The sequence below is a fragment of the Rhea pennata genome, chromosome 2, assembly GCF_028389875.1.
Source record: "Rhea pennata isolate bPtePen1 chromosome 2, bPtePen1.pri, whole genome shotgun sequence".
NCBI classification, from domain to species: domain Eukaryota; kingdom Metazoa; phylum Chordata; class Aves; order Rheiformes; family Rheidae; genus Rhea; species Rhea pennata.
Window position 1 is genome coordinate 15017619 of NC_084664.1, and position 12404 is coordinate 15030022.

Here is a 12404-nt window from a genome sequence, read left to right on the forward strand (position 1 = left end):
TCCTTTTCTTCAGAAACCCTGCTTAGGAAACGCAGCCATAAGAAGTTGTATTCTCAAATCAGGTTCAGGAATGGATGTGAAGTGTTAACCTAGATCCTCAAACTAGTTTTGATTTGCGCTGTTCCTCGGGCACATCAGAGAAGGCTATATTGAGATTCCTCTCATTCCTCAAACATATTTCTTGATAAAGATACCAGGCAATTAACTCAGAATACACATATAGCACCACACTAACCTGGTCATAAAATAATAATAATCTTTCACATCTATGCCATGTGCTGCTGAATTCAGATAGCTTATTTACAGACTCCAAATATTGTTAGGTATATCAAGGCTGCTGGAAAGATACATGCAAATGACAGCCAATACGTACTGTGACATTTTTAAACAAGCACTTCATACTGGTGCATGACAGGGAAATGCTAAATTAGCTCACGAAGTTCAATTATTTTTGCCTTAAATACCTTGACAGTTTTAAATGTTCATTGTATATATGCACAGAAGCAAAACTCAGACCTTTGCTCAGCCAGTTGGGTAAGGACATGGAAAAGACCAGCCCACATTGCAATGACCTAACAGTTAAAAGCAGCTCATCCAGTCTACAGTACTGCCCTCATAGTTACTATGACAAAAGAAAACCTGAAAAACAATACAATTGATCAGAAAAGATAATTCCTAGTGTCCTGTACTAACACCGTAAAGCAGAATGATTTCATCAAGTCTCTGCCAAGCTAATCTATTGAGTTTAATGACAGAGAAACCACACCATTAACCGTATGCACTCCTATCAGGAACGCATGTAGTCACACCACTGATTAACTCTTGTTTAAACAATTGCTAAGGAGATGTGAAAATTTCCGATCTGAAGGCCTATCAGCCTAATCTACCAATAAAAGACTAAATACAGTGAGTCATTTTACTCAGGATAGTACATCATTTTAAATCTTGTCAGATTTCTTTTTCCATTAAAGTAGGCCAGACAGCATCACAGGAGAGGTTTTACTGGGAAGCGTTGCATGTATACAAGGAGATACATAAGCAGGTTTTGACTGCCCTTTCCACATTCAGGAACCAGAGCGTATAAAATGAGTATGTGGGATTGATCTACGTGAAAGTCCTCATTTTCTGAAGCACCTATGTTTAATAATGGGGTCCTGATTTAAAGTACCTGGGTACACAGTGGGAAAGTCAAGGTTTTTGCAATGGGAAGTTTTGCCTCATGACTTACAAAAGTTCTTCACCCTTAAAGAATATCATATAACCACAATAAAAAAAAATTGCATAAGAGAGATATAGTAGATATAGCCTACTTGGATTTCTAAAGGGCTTTAACAAGGTCTGTCACCTGCTTCTGAAACCAGACAACAAAATTCTAGGAGAGATCCCTTCAGAGACAAAAATTGTTTTAAACGTAGGAAATGAAGGGCAGAATTAAACGGTCACCAGCTGTTCTTTTTAACACATTCAAAAACATGAAGTGAATATGATGAAATGACGAAGTCTGCTGATGACAGTAGATAACGTAACAAACAAGCACCACCTATGAAGGACGTGCATGTCTTAGTTACTGGGCAATAAACTGGAAGATAGTCAAGGTGGATAAATGCAAAAACTGGTCCATATAAGGACAATAATCCTAACTTCATATTTAAAATGCTCTGAGCTGAGCATTAACACTCAGAAAAAAAATCTTAAAGTTCTAATCAAATAAACAGGTCCATGAAAATACCTTCCCAATACTGTTGCATACATGAAGATACTGTTACATGATAATGCAATGCTAGCAAAGTAAACCGCTTAAATGAAACCAAGTGGGTCTTTTGTCTTTGAGAGCTATTAAAATACTTCAATTAAGTAACCCGAAAGTAGGGTACTTACTAGATCAGCATGTACTCTTTTAGCAAGGAAAAAAACCTGCCATACTCTAAGAGTTTAACATTAACTAACTTTTCTCCTCTGCTGTAGTTTTGTCAACTTTCCAGTATCAGATTTATTGCAGCATATGGACTTTCATTCTCAGAGAGCACTGATCAGGCATGCACCTGACCTTCTGGTAACTGATGTTCTGGCAGGCAGAGGCTAAGGGAGGTACTGTACACCTTGTGCATCAACCACTGGAGCCAAAAGGCACATAAGTCAAAAATGAAACAAGTCCAAACTGAATTTTCAGTTAAGGGCCCAATTAGTCATCTAATATAAACTATGCCACCACTCCAATTAACTCTCTCAGGTCTCTCAGTTTGCCTGGTTGGAATAATGTTCATTTTCCATTAAATACTAGATGTTGATAATATGTTGATCTGCTGTAAATTGACCAAGGATCTGGATCTGGGAGGAAAGATAAAGGAATTGGTCATTAACCTTTTTTTTTCCCCTTACCAATGCATATATAGACTGAACTCTTATATTAAAAAAAATACAACCCTGATTTGTAAAACAATGAGCAGAGTTCCTAGTTCTCCAGCAAAGTTCTACAGTACTTTTGTGTACACACGAAGGGAGTTTAGGTTTGGGTTTGGTGTTTTGGGTCACCTTCCTCCACCTATCTCTTACAAAAACCTACCCAGATTGAATGCAAAGGACTCTGTACTTTCTTTTTATCTGAAAAAAGAACATAAGACGGAGTTTAGCTTTCATCCAAGCTACTTCACTTATGTCCCTATATTTTACAATGGGCAGTTGCTTCAGGTACATGGACTGGCATGAAAAACGAAAGAGTACAAAATACACTTAAGAAATATAATATTGAGAAGCAGGGAGAAAAAGAGGTACTAAGTAAGACAGGCAATACTTTATAAAACATAGAAAAAAGAAAAATGCTATCAGCTACTAAAAATGTGACAAAAAGGAAAACATTATTTAAAATATGAAAGTTACTTGGAAACAGGCAGGGAAGATAAACAAAACAAGGGATAAGATAGCAAAGGCTAATGGGGTAGCCTTTTATTGAACAATTTTGACTAATATTAATTAATTAAACATTTTGATCAGCACATAATTTATTACACATCTACAGAACAAAGCAAGGTCCTGAAAAAGCCTTAGCTGTAAGTAGAGACTGGACCCTGACTCCAAAGTGTCTAAACAGGTTGCTTGCCATGCTACTTGCCATTGCTGCTTAGTGAGAGCCAGAGAAACTGAAAACATCAGGCTAAAAATACTGGCTAAAATCAATATTGCTTTTTATATACCTCAAGATCTTGGTAGAATTATTTCCTATTAATATTTTTTAAAATAACATAAGTCTGCATTTCTAAAAATTGAGATTTTTTTGGATGTAGAGAAACTTAAAATATGTACTTTAAATATGTGTATTGAGACACACTTTTTTTTAAAAAAAAGACAGGACATTTCCCATACTTTATAAATCATTATTATTATCAGCTAGAGAGGCAAATCACAAATGAGACATAAAACAATAGTCTTTTGTTTCCTCCTTAAACTACAGCATTTAAATGTTCCCTCACTATATTATAGTTCTTCAAAAATGTGGAGAAGGTACAATGCTATCTTACAACTCGAAAGACATGACGACCACCTGCAAAAAGAGGGGAAAAGTTGCATACTGCCCTATGTTCTGCTGGGCTCCAAGCCATACCTTACCCTGCCCCCTAAATTCTTCTACTACTTCTGCTGTAGTAATACAGCAAAATCGTCAGCTCCCAGCCTCCTTTTACATAAAGAGAAGAATTAATTTCATTTTGCTGTTTGTACTTTGTCCTAACAACATAGAACACACAGGATTTGATTATATAATCTCTAGATATGTGGGAGGGATTTGGAGTGTTGCCTCAAAACCTGCCACTTCTGATGCAATTAAAAGCTCAACAGCACGTTCTTCCAAAGGGCACATCCATGTACCTGAGATCACAGTTGAATTTCTTCATTCTCTATCATCAAAAATGTTATCAAAAAAGATAGATTAAAACTGAAAAAATACAGAAGATCTATCTGTTCAGTAACTTCAGCCTGCTCCAGCTATAAATGAGAACAGCTACAAAGAAGTTAATGGATTTGCACAAATTTACACTAACCAGTAACTTCAGCATTTTCAGTTCAAATACCAGCAGATCACTCACAGTAAAATGCAGCCACCAGAAGTGACATTGACGTCACTGCTGTTGGCAGCTGTTTTTGAGACTCTGCGGACTGGCTGAACCTTAGCCTTTTTCCAGTAAACGCTCAAGCATGTAACACATCGGTAGTTCGAGGGACCTGAGTGCTAGGCAGATCTTCCTGGGGCCTCTGTCACTCTTTGGGGCAGCTTCCAGGCCTTAAGGAAGTCTTCCAGCTGCAATCAGTGCAGTCAGTTGGGTTTAATTTATCAGTAACAAGCTAAGATTTTCAAAAATATCAAAGAATAAAACTACTTTACTTATTCACTTTTCTCTAATATCGACTCACCTGAATTATTCAAGTTGAAGACTCAAAAATGGAAGAACAGATAGAAAATAAACAAGGTTCCTGACATCTTTTACAGTATAAGTAATAGCAAGGTTAATCTAGCTGAAAGGTATCAGTCTTTGAAAAATCATTATCATCATCCCTGTTCTCCTTTGCAGCCTTTAAAACTTGATTCTGCCTCCAACCTGTCTGACTTCAAAAGCAGGAAATCATTTGTCTTCAATACAATTCTATCTGAATATTGAAAATCTCTTTATTAGTGTTTCTAGTGTTAATGTTTTTTCTTGCTCCTATATCTTCTCTTACAATTGAGATACACAGACAAATCACCAACAATGGACACTGATTTGATCCTGACTGAAAATCAGTCAAAATTTATTCCTGAAGTCCTTTTAAGATCCTAGTCACTTTTCACCAACACTGACAACAGATACCCTAAATTATATTGATCTACTGAGTATGTAAATAAATCCTGGAAGTTCCCAGTCCCTTATCTGCTTCACAAGATGACTGAAAAAAGGGCAACAGTTTTTAAGACTTCATTATCTTAAGGATATGCCACATGCCTAGGCTTTACCATATCTACATGGTATTGCACAACACCTATGCTCCATCAGCTGTTGGCATTTCTTGCATTTTTTTCTTTAGCTTGATAAAAGGAAAGTCACTATTCCAGGTAAGGCAAAGGTTGGAACTCCTAAGATTTAGTTCAACTCCACTACAAACCCACTCTGTGAATTTGCAGAAATAATTCTCCAGGCTTCCCAATCATGGTTTATCATCTCACTTAAAATACTTACTTTTTTAGAAGAACAAGTATTTCCTGCCACAAGGATGCCACACAGCACATCAAGCTCATACAGTAGTCTGCAAGAGACCCTGACTGCACTAAGGTCATACAAATTAATTTCAGATTGATAGCCACGTGTAATCATTCAGGAGAAGGATTTACATGGAGCTTTTGAAATCTTTTAGATACCAGGAAGTTGCTACTAAGAAAGATGCTGATTTTTGGAGTCCCTCAATGCGTATTCATCCTTTTTAAAGAAGGCCTTAATATGTACCCACCAAACTTAAAATGACTGACTAAAACACCTGTACTTAGACCAACTATTTAAAGGGCTAGAGGGGATGGCTCAAAAAACTGCATTTCTTACCTCTCTAAAGAAAATTAGTTTGAGAAGTGGAAATTATCAAATAAAGCAAAAGGCCAGAGTTGGCATAGGTAGTCCCTGTGCCCAGTAATACAAAAGGCTTTTTGAGGGGTAGGATGGGATGGGATGAACACAAGAATACTGTCTCCTCCTCTCAACCCCAGAAATATAGCAGAAAGTATACATTTTTGCATATATCTTATACTATGATGCAATTAGCAATGATGTCATAAATTCTGTAAAAGGATAAGTGTGACAAGTAGTACGTAGTACATACACACATACACACACACACACACTCTACAAGCCCAGTGAGCTTGCATGGATGGAGTTCTGGGACACTGTAGCATTAAAGCCTCAAAACATCCTGGAAGTCAGCAGTGCTCCTGAGAGCAGTCAGGATGTAAAACTCCATTTTGTGACAAGGTAACAAGCAGCCTAAAACCAGGAGATCTTTCAGACCTATCAAGAAAGAAACAATACCACAGTCTTCTGAGACACAGAAAGCTTAGCAGAGGTCCCAGTACTGCTGAGACTCTGGTCAGCCGTCTGGTGCATGCTCAGATAGATCGGTGTCAACCCCATACATGAGAAGTATCATGTGTGATACTTTTCTGGAATAAGGCAGAAAACTACAAATTAAAATACAGGTATTTCCATCACTGAGTGAATCTATCACTAAATCAGTAAGTTTCCCGTCTGTTTTGCCAACACTCTAGGAAGAGCATGCATGTAAAAAGTTACATTTATAAGCATCTATTTGCATTCCATGTTGGACTACTCCTATCTTTTAAACTTGTACAACCAGGACACAGAAGAAAACTGTTACACATATTTCCTTGGATAATTTATCCTGGTAAGTTATACACGTATTCCATTTTTTTACTTCTATTCATAGTTTGTCATATTAGTTGAGAAGAATCATAATTTTACTATTTGAAGGTGTCCTTCCTAAGTCACCAAGTTGTTCACTTCCAACTCTGAGCTGACATTAACAAACAGGTCTGACAAAGAGAAGAGAACTAGGTCCCTTGGAGTGGCTGTAAGAAAAATACTGCTGAAATGTTTTTTTCCCCATGCATTTTCCCACACAAGACTTAATTTATTGTCATAACATTAGTTACATCTTCTTACGTCTAGCTGGTAAACACTAAGACACTGGAGACTGAGGGAAAAAGTGATCTGTATACAGAGTTTTTAAACTACATGAATTATTTAAAACCAACAGCACTGGTAAAACTTAATACTGGAAACTATTGTTTACAGGATCATCTAGCTATTCAGAGAATGACTGCACATCTATAAATTTTTATATCTAGATTTTACTTCCTGGAGTGAAAACAAAAGTATCTGAATGCAAGTGTTTGACAACTATATCTAACCTGTGTAGCTTTACAGATTTCATCATCTGTAGTGAGATGACTGACTGCATATTATTTTTCTTCACAATTATAACAAATAAAACTCTCAACAGAAATTAACAAGAAATACACGTGAACCCATCAGCAAATGAAACGCAGAAGCCCTTCAAAGACAGCTAAAACAGTCGACTTCTGTAAATGACATGTAAAATTAATCAGGACCACACTCATTTTTAGCATACTCATGGAATCTCATCCCAGTTTCCCACCCATTCACTTTCTCATTTCAACAGGGAAAAACCAAGCCCTAATTATCTTTTATTCATAAAGAGGAGGACTCAACAGTAAAGGGGTAGGAAACGATACACTTTGCTGAACTCCATCTGCACGCCAGAAGCTGCATTCCCCAATGGTTAGCTACCTCACGCTTTCATTGCTCGCAGGCAGCCAAAGGTTTGTGTAGTTTATTGGAAAGGTCCATGATTAAATCTAAATAAAAAGAGGAGTCTACCTTGCCATTATTATTTGTTTTATAGACTTGCTCTGTTCTCTTGAGGAGTTGATTAGTCTCTTTATTAAAATATTCATATATACACCTCTTATTTTGAGAAGTGGAAATATTACGGCATTATTGGAAAAATTAAGCTGTTTTCTGTAGTGTAGAATTGAATATTGCCACATATTTTTGGAAAAGCAGCTCTTCAAAGAGGATTCCTTTATTAGTTGGCCCTCAGTAAACAACATAAAAATAGGAGGAGGAGGATGTTTTCAAATGTATCACAAGTAATCTCTTCTGCAACTGACACAATCATTCCCTTTTCTCCAAGTACAAATAAGTTTGGCTAATTAGGATTAGTTGATCATCCAGCAGTTATTACTCCATTGCTTCATTTAAACAATATTTACCATTGCTCTCCCTTACATATCTCTCATTCCATCACAGCATGCACTGTAAGACTTCTTCCTTTCAAAATCCTTTCCAACACTGGAATGTTTTCAACCTTTTATCTGATCATATCTCACTAGTTCGTAAAAAACAGAATATTATCTCTCCAATCACTGTCTAGACAATCATAGGCTAGAAAATCATAGCCAGAAGATTCTGCTCTTCCATCCTGCAAAGTGAAATATATGCATTTTGCAAGTCCCTATGCCTCAATTTGAGACATTACTGTAAAAGGAGGAAACTCGAGAAAAATAATCCAGTAAACAGTTAACAAGCTGGTAGAAAATAAGTTTTCAGGATGGTCAGAGGGGGCTGAACAAGAGTAGGTGACCATATTTGGAACAAATTCAGTGTTGAACTTGCACTTACAGCTGGAGGTTTCTCCAGGAAATTCCTCCTGGCTGCTGCTGGGAGCGCTCTCGGCTCTGCGAAAGGGCAGCCAGCAAGACGGGAGGCTCTAGCATGGCCCTCGCTAAAGCCCTTCCTGTGAAGAAGAGACTCTACAAGAAAACTCCATGCTCTGATCCCTGCAAATCCAAGGTGAGGTGCAAATGAGAAGGCAGAACAACAGAAAGGGGGAAAGTCTACGCAAGGTAAAACTGCTCCACAGCTCTAAAGCCAGGGACTGGTGTTTAGCAAGAATAAACTCCATACTGCCATTTCCAAAAGTCTGTAAATAATACTATCCCACGGTTTTCGCTGGCCTGCCAGAGGCCTGCTCCGTAAGAAACTCCCACATTGCCCCTCCCAGTCAAAGCTAGTGCAGATATTGCTCAACAGGGAAAAATAGGGAAAACAGGAAAGGGAAGAGAAATAAGGAAGACATTTAACTTAAAATTTTCCCTTTTTAAAGAGCAACCATTACAATTAACTTTGAAGTTTTGTCAGTTCTAGGCTTAGGCCTCAGGGTGTTTGTTTCTTTAAGTTTTACCTTACATCCACCACTGATATTTAAAAAAAGTTCTAAGCTTTAGTTGACAGAAGGTGCTGCCTAAACATTAAATCAGTTTATGTCAACAATCGCTTCTTCTGCATGTGTAGAAAATATTTTCATTAATGTAACTCAATGAAGTCAAATTTGCTTTTGAAGGAACAAGAAAGTTAACTTATTCTATGAGTTAGTTCAACTAACAATAATTAAACCAACTTATTAAGGAGAAAGTTATATTAACAATTACATTAATACTTTCCCTTTCTTGACCTACCTAAACCATTCACTAATTTATCTAGTAAGAAATTTTTAACTCTTTTTGTACATTTATTTTAAATTTTACATTTCTTGCAAGCACCATCTCATATATACCACACATAAAAATAAATTATATTCTACTACAAGATTTCAGAGACATATTTCTTTTTTACAAAGCACAGTTATCTCTACTGACTGACACTCCAGACGACTGCATCAAGTATCATGAGCAGTTACTCAAGCTATACACTACACTGCCTACTGTTCTGAAGCAGCTTGCGTACTGGTAGTGATGCATATAGTTTGGGGAACCTTATTCTAGTAAGAAAAGAAATCATGTAGTATCTTATAACAGAGATATAAAGATTAACCTACAAAATTGATTAAAGTATACAATTGCTTATTCATAGATCTCTTCCCTGGTCAAGGAAAGAGGTACTATCTAAAACAGATTCATCCTATTCTCCCCTAGAAAAATAAAAATATAAAGCATGAGCTTAAATCCAGGTTTTCTATTTCTTTATTTGAATGTGGATTAAGAGCATTCCCTTTACAAAACAGCTTCGAAATCTTTTTCCATGCCCTCCTAGATTTTGCTCGACCTTTGCAAAAGTTTGTCACAACAAAACTTTAGTGATCACAACACTCCTTTTTGGAACTAGCACAGAAAAGTGAATTCAAACATTTATATTGCTATCAACAGTTGCTCCTGGAAAAGACAATTTTCTGCAAAATTGCTCCTTAAGCAGATTTCTATTAATGAACAATTTTATACTTCGTTTTTATCCTTTTAATGAAGAGGATAGCTATTTGGAACATGTGAGGAACAAAGTTTCTTCCTAAAGAAACAAACTGTACCTTCAGAACAGTCTTCTCCAGATTCCCATACAGAAAACACTACTTGTCAATGCAAACGTGAAGAATCCTGAGGAATACCAGTAAAGAAAGGTTAATATCTCATTTTAGTATATAGAAGCCACCCCTTTTCAATTGAGAGGCTCAGGGAAAAACTTAAACTGAAGACCCTTATTATTTTGCTTGTTTTAAAATATGTAGTAAAGTTTATTGTTTAGACCTTCATTTCTTGTACTGCACCTTTTAAGCTCATTCCACATTACAGTCAGTACTGCACAGTTAAATGATAATTCCTACTTAATTTTAATTTGCATCAAATGAAGTGATATTGTATTATTATTCTGCCATACTGTAGCACTAGCTAGAAAATAGGCTATTGTTTTTAATCTACGATGATCTAAGGCATGAATGACTCTGCAAAGTGACAAATAGTCCTATTTTTAAATGACTGAAAGATGTTAAGGGTTTATTATTTTATAGCGAGATGGCACCAGTCATTAGCGAGAGGGAGTAGGATCCTTCTCCCAGCTTTAGTGCCTTCATCTGCTTTCTCTCTTTCTTTTTCTTTCTTTTTTTCTTTTTTTCTTTTTTTTTTTTTTTTGCCAAAATATTTTAAATCCTTTAAGTGTTGGAAAAAGTTGTTTGTTACTCCTTCGGGTTTTTTTTAATTGGACTATCGTTAGATCTTGGAGTTAGTTCAGGAAGATTTTTCAATTAAGAATGAGAGTCTTCTTGTTAGGCAATAGCTTTTTTATCTTGCTTGAATTCCCAAGAGTCTATTAGCTCTGAGGAGCTACAGCACATTAAGTTAAAAAACAAACAAAAAGCATTGGGAGGACTTTCGCCATTCTGTTTTATTTCTCACAAAAAACATGCAAAGACAGCTCAAGGGGAAAATTACCACAAGTGCCTGCAACCTACAGAAACAGCAGGACGACAAGTCAACAGGGAGCAGCAAATCACTGTAGCGTGTGATGGGGAAGGGAAGAAAGAGGTTTGCTTTCCTCAAGCACTTCTCTAATAAATGATCCTTCACACCACTGTGACAGTCAGTTAAAACCTGCAATAACCAAAAAGGGAAATGAAGAAAATGCTGCCCATCCTCCTGATGCAATTAAACCTTTGCTCCTGCCCCTCTGTGCTAGGTACTGCAGTGCTGCTAAGATAAGACGCCTCCCCGATGCACACACAGATCATTTGACTACTCCTGAGTCAGCCTTTAAGTTTTGCCAGATACTTCCATTACATTTAAAGACTGACAAGCATTTTCTCCATGCGTTGAACAACGAAACTTCTTTTTCTTTTCAAATGAACGCTAAGAAAAATCTTGCACTGTTTTAATAGCAGAATTACAGGATGCAACCCTGGAATCTGGAATGCAAATTCAAATAAATATTTTTATTTTATTATATTTTTGAAAAACAAAGCTCACTCCCCACCTACCCCTATTTTAAACAGCAGAGGACAGCCAACAGGGCAAAGAAAATAATACAGGACCAAGAAAGCAGAATGTACAAGTAATTTAGCAACTAAGACAGTCAGTCACTGAGGAAAGGGGGAAAACCTGGAGGTCTAGTAATACCCCCTCCCTTCCCTATATACTTGCTTCCTTGAACTTTTTTTCTGTATCAGAGTAATACATATGACAAAGACAAATTAACTTAATTATTGCCAATATTAAAGTAAAATCATTTAAGAAGCTACTAAAGAAATAAGGTAGGACAAAAATAAGAGAAGACAAAAAAAATACTACAAATTGCCATTCTAATAGGTAAAGTCCTCATGAAATAACACGAAAGACACAATACCATGCAGGCCTATGTTATTTTCTTGGAGCCAAATTTTTTGCTTTTTTGTTTGTTTCTAATAAAGACAGAGAAGGAAAAAAACCCTTGGCCATTGGGGAAAAACTTTACACCAAATACCAACCTCAGAGAAGTCGTTCTATATTTACATAAATATGGCTGATTAGTCAAAAGATCAAATGACTAAGAGCACATGAGGGAAAACAATTACAAATCAGATTTCAGAAAAATAACAGATCAGACATTCCAAAAAATACGGGGTCTCGGTTACGATTATCATCCTTTCTGGAGCTTGAAAGTATTTAAATAGCAGCTTTTCAGTGAGATTTTTATGATATGTTATTTTGAAATACCAGGAAGTCTGACACTTCAGACGATGAAGGACTTCACTTGAATATATTCTTCATGAATAATTAATAAATTCAGTTGGTTGATTTGGCTGCTTTAAAAGTAGCTTACTTCTTTTGTTTCCTTTAGCTGCTACCCTTCTACACATAACAGTAAGGCAGGGAGCAACATTTTTGTCTTGATGCCAAACCAGGAAATTATTCCCTAAATACGTAGGCTGAAACAACTATCTGGTTTACACACACGGATATATTATCTCAGTATTCTGTCTATGATTACTATCTCTGTAACAGAGTTAAATTTCAACAGATTGACTTTGAAATGTTTTTAATTATTACTAAT

At 36.4% G+C, this 12404-nt stretch overlaps 1 protein-coding gene across 4 annotated transcripts in view; it reads right to left on the reverse strand.

Annotated features, from left to right (window-relative positions):
- Nucleotides 1-12404, reverse strand: part of CCNY (cyclin Y) — a 128095-nt gene that overhangs the window by 60657 nt on the left and 55034 nt on the right. The window lies entirely within an intron of this gene.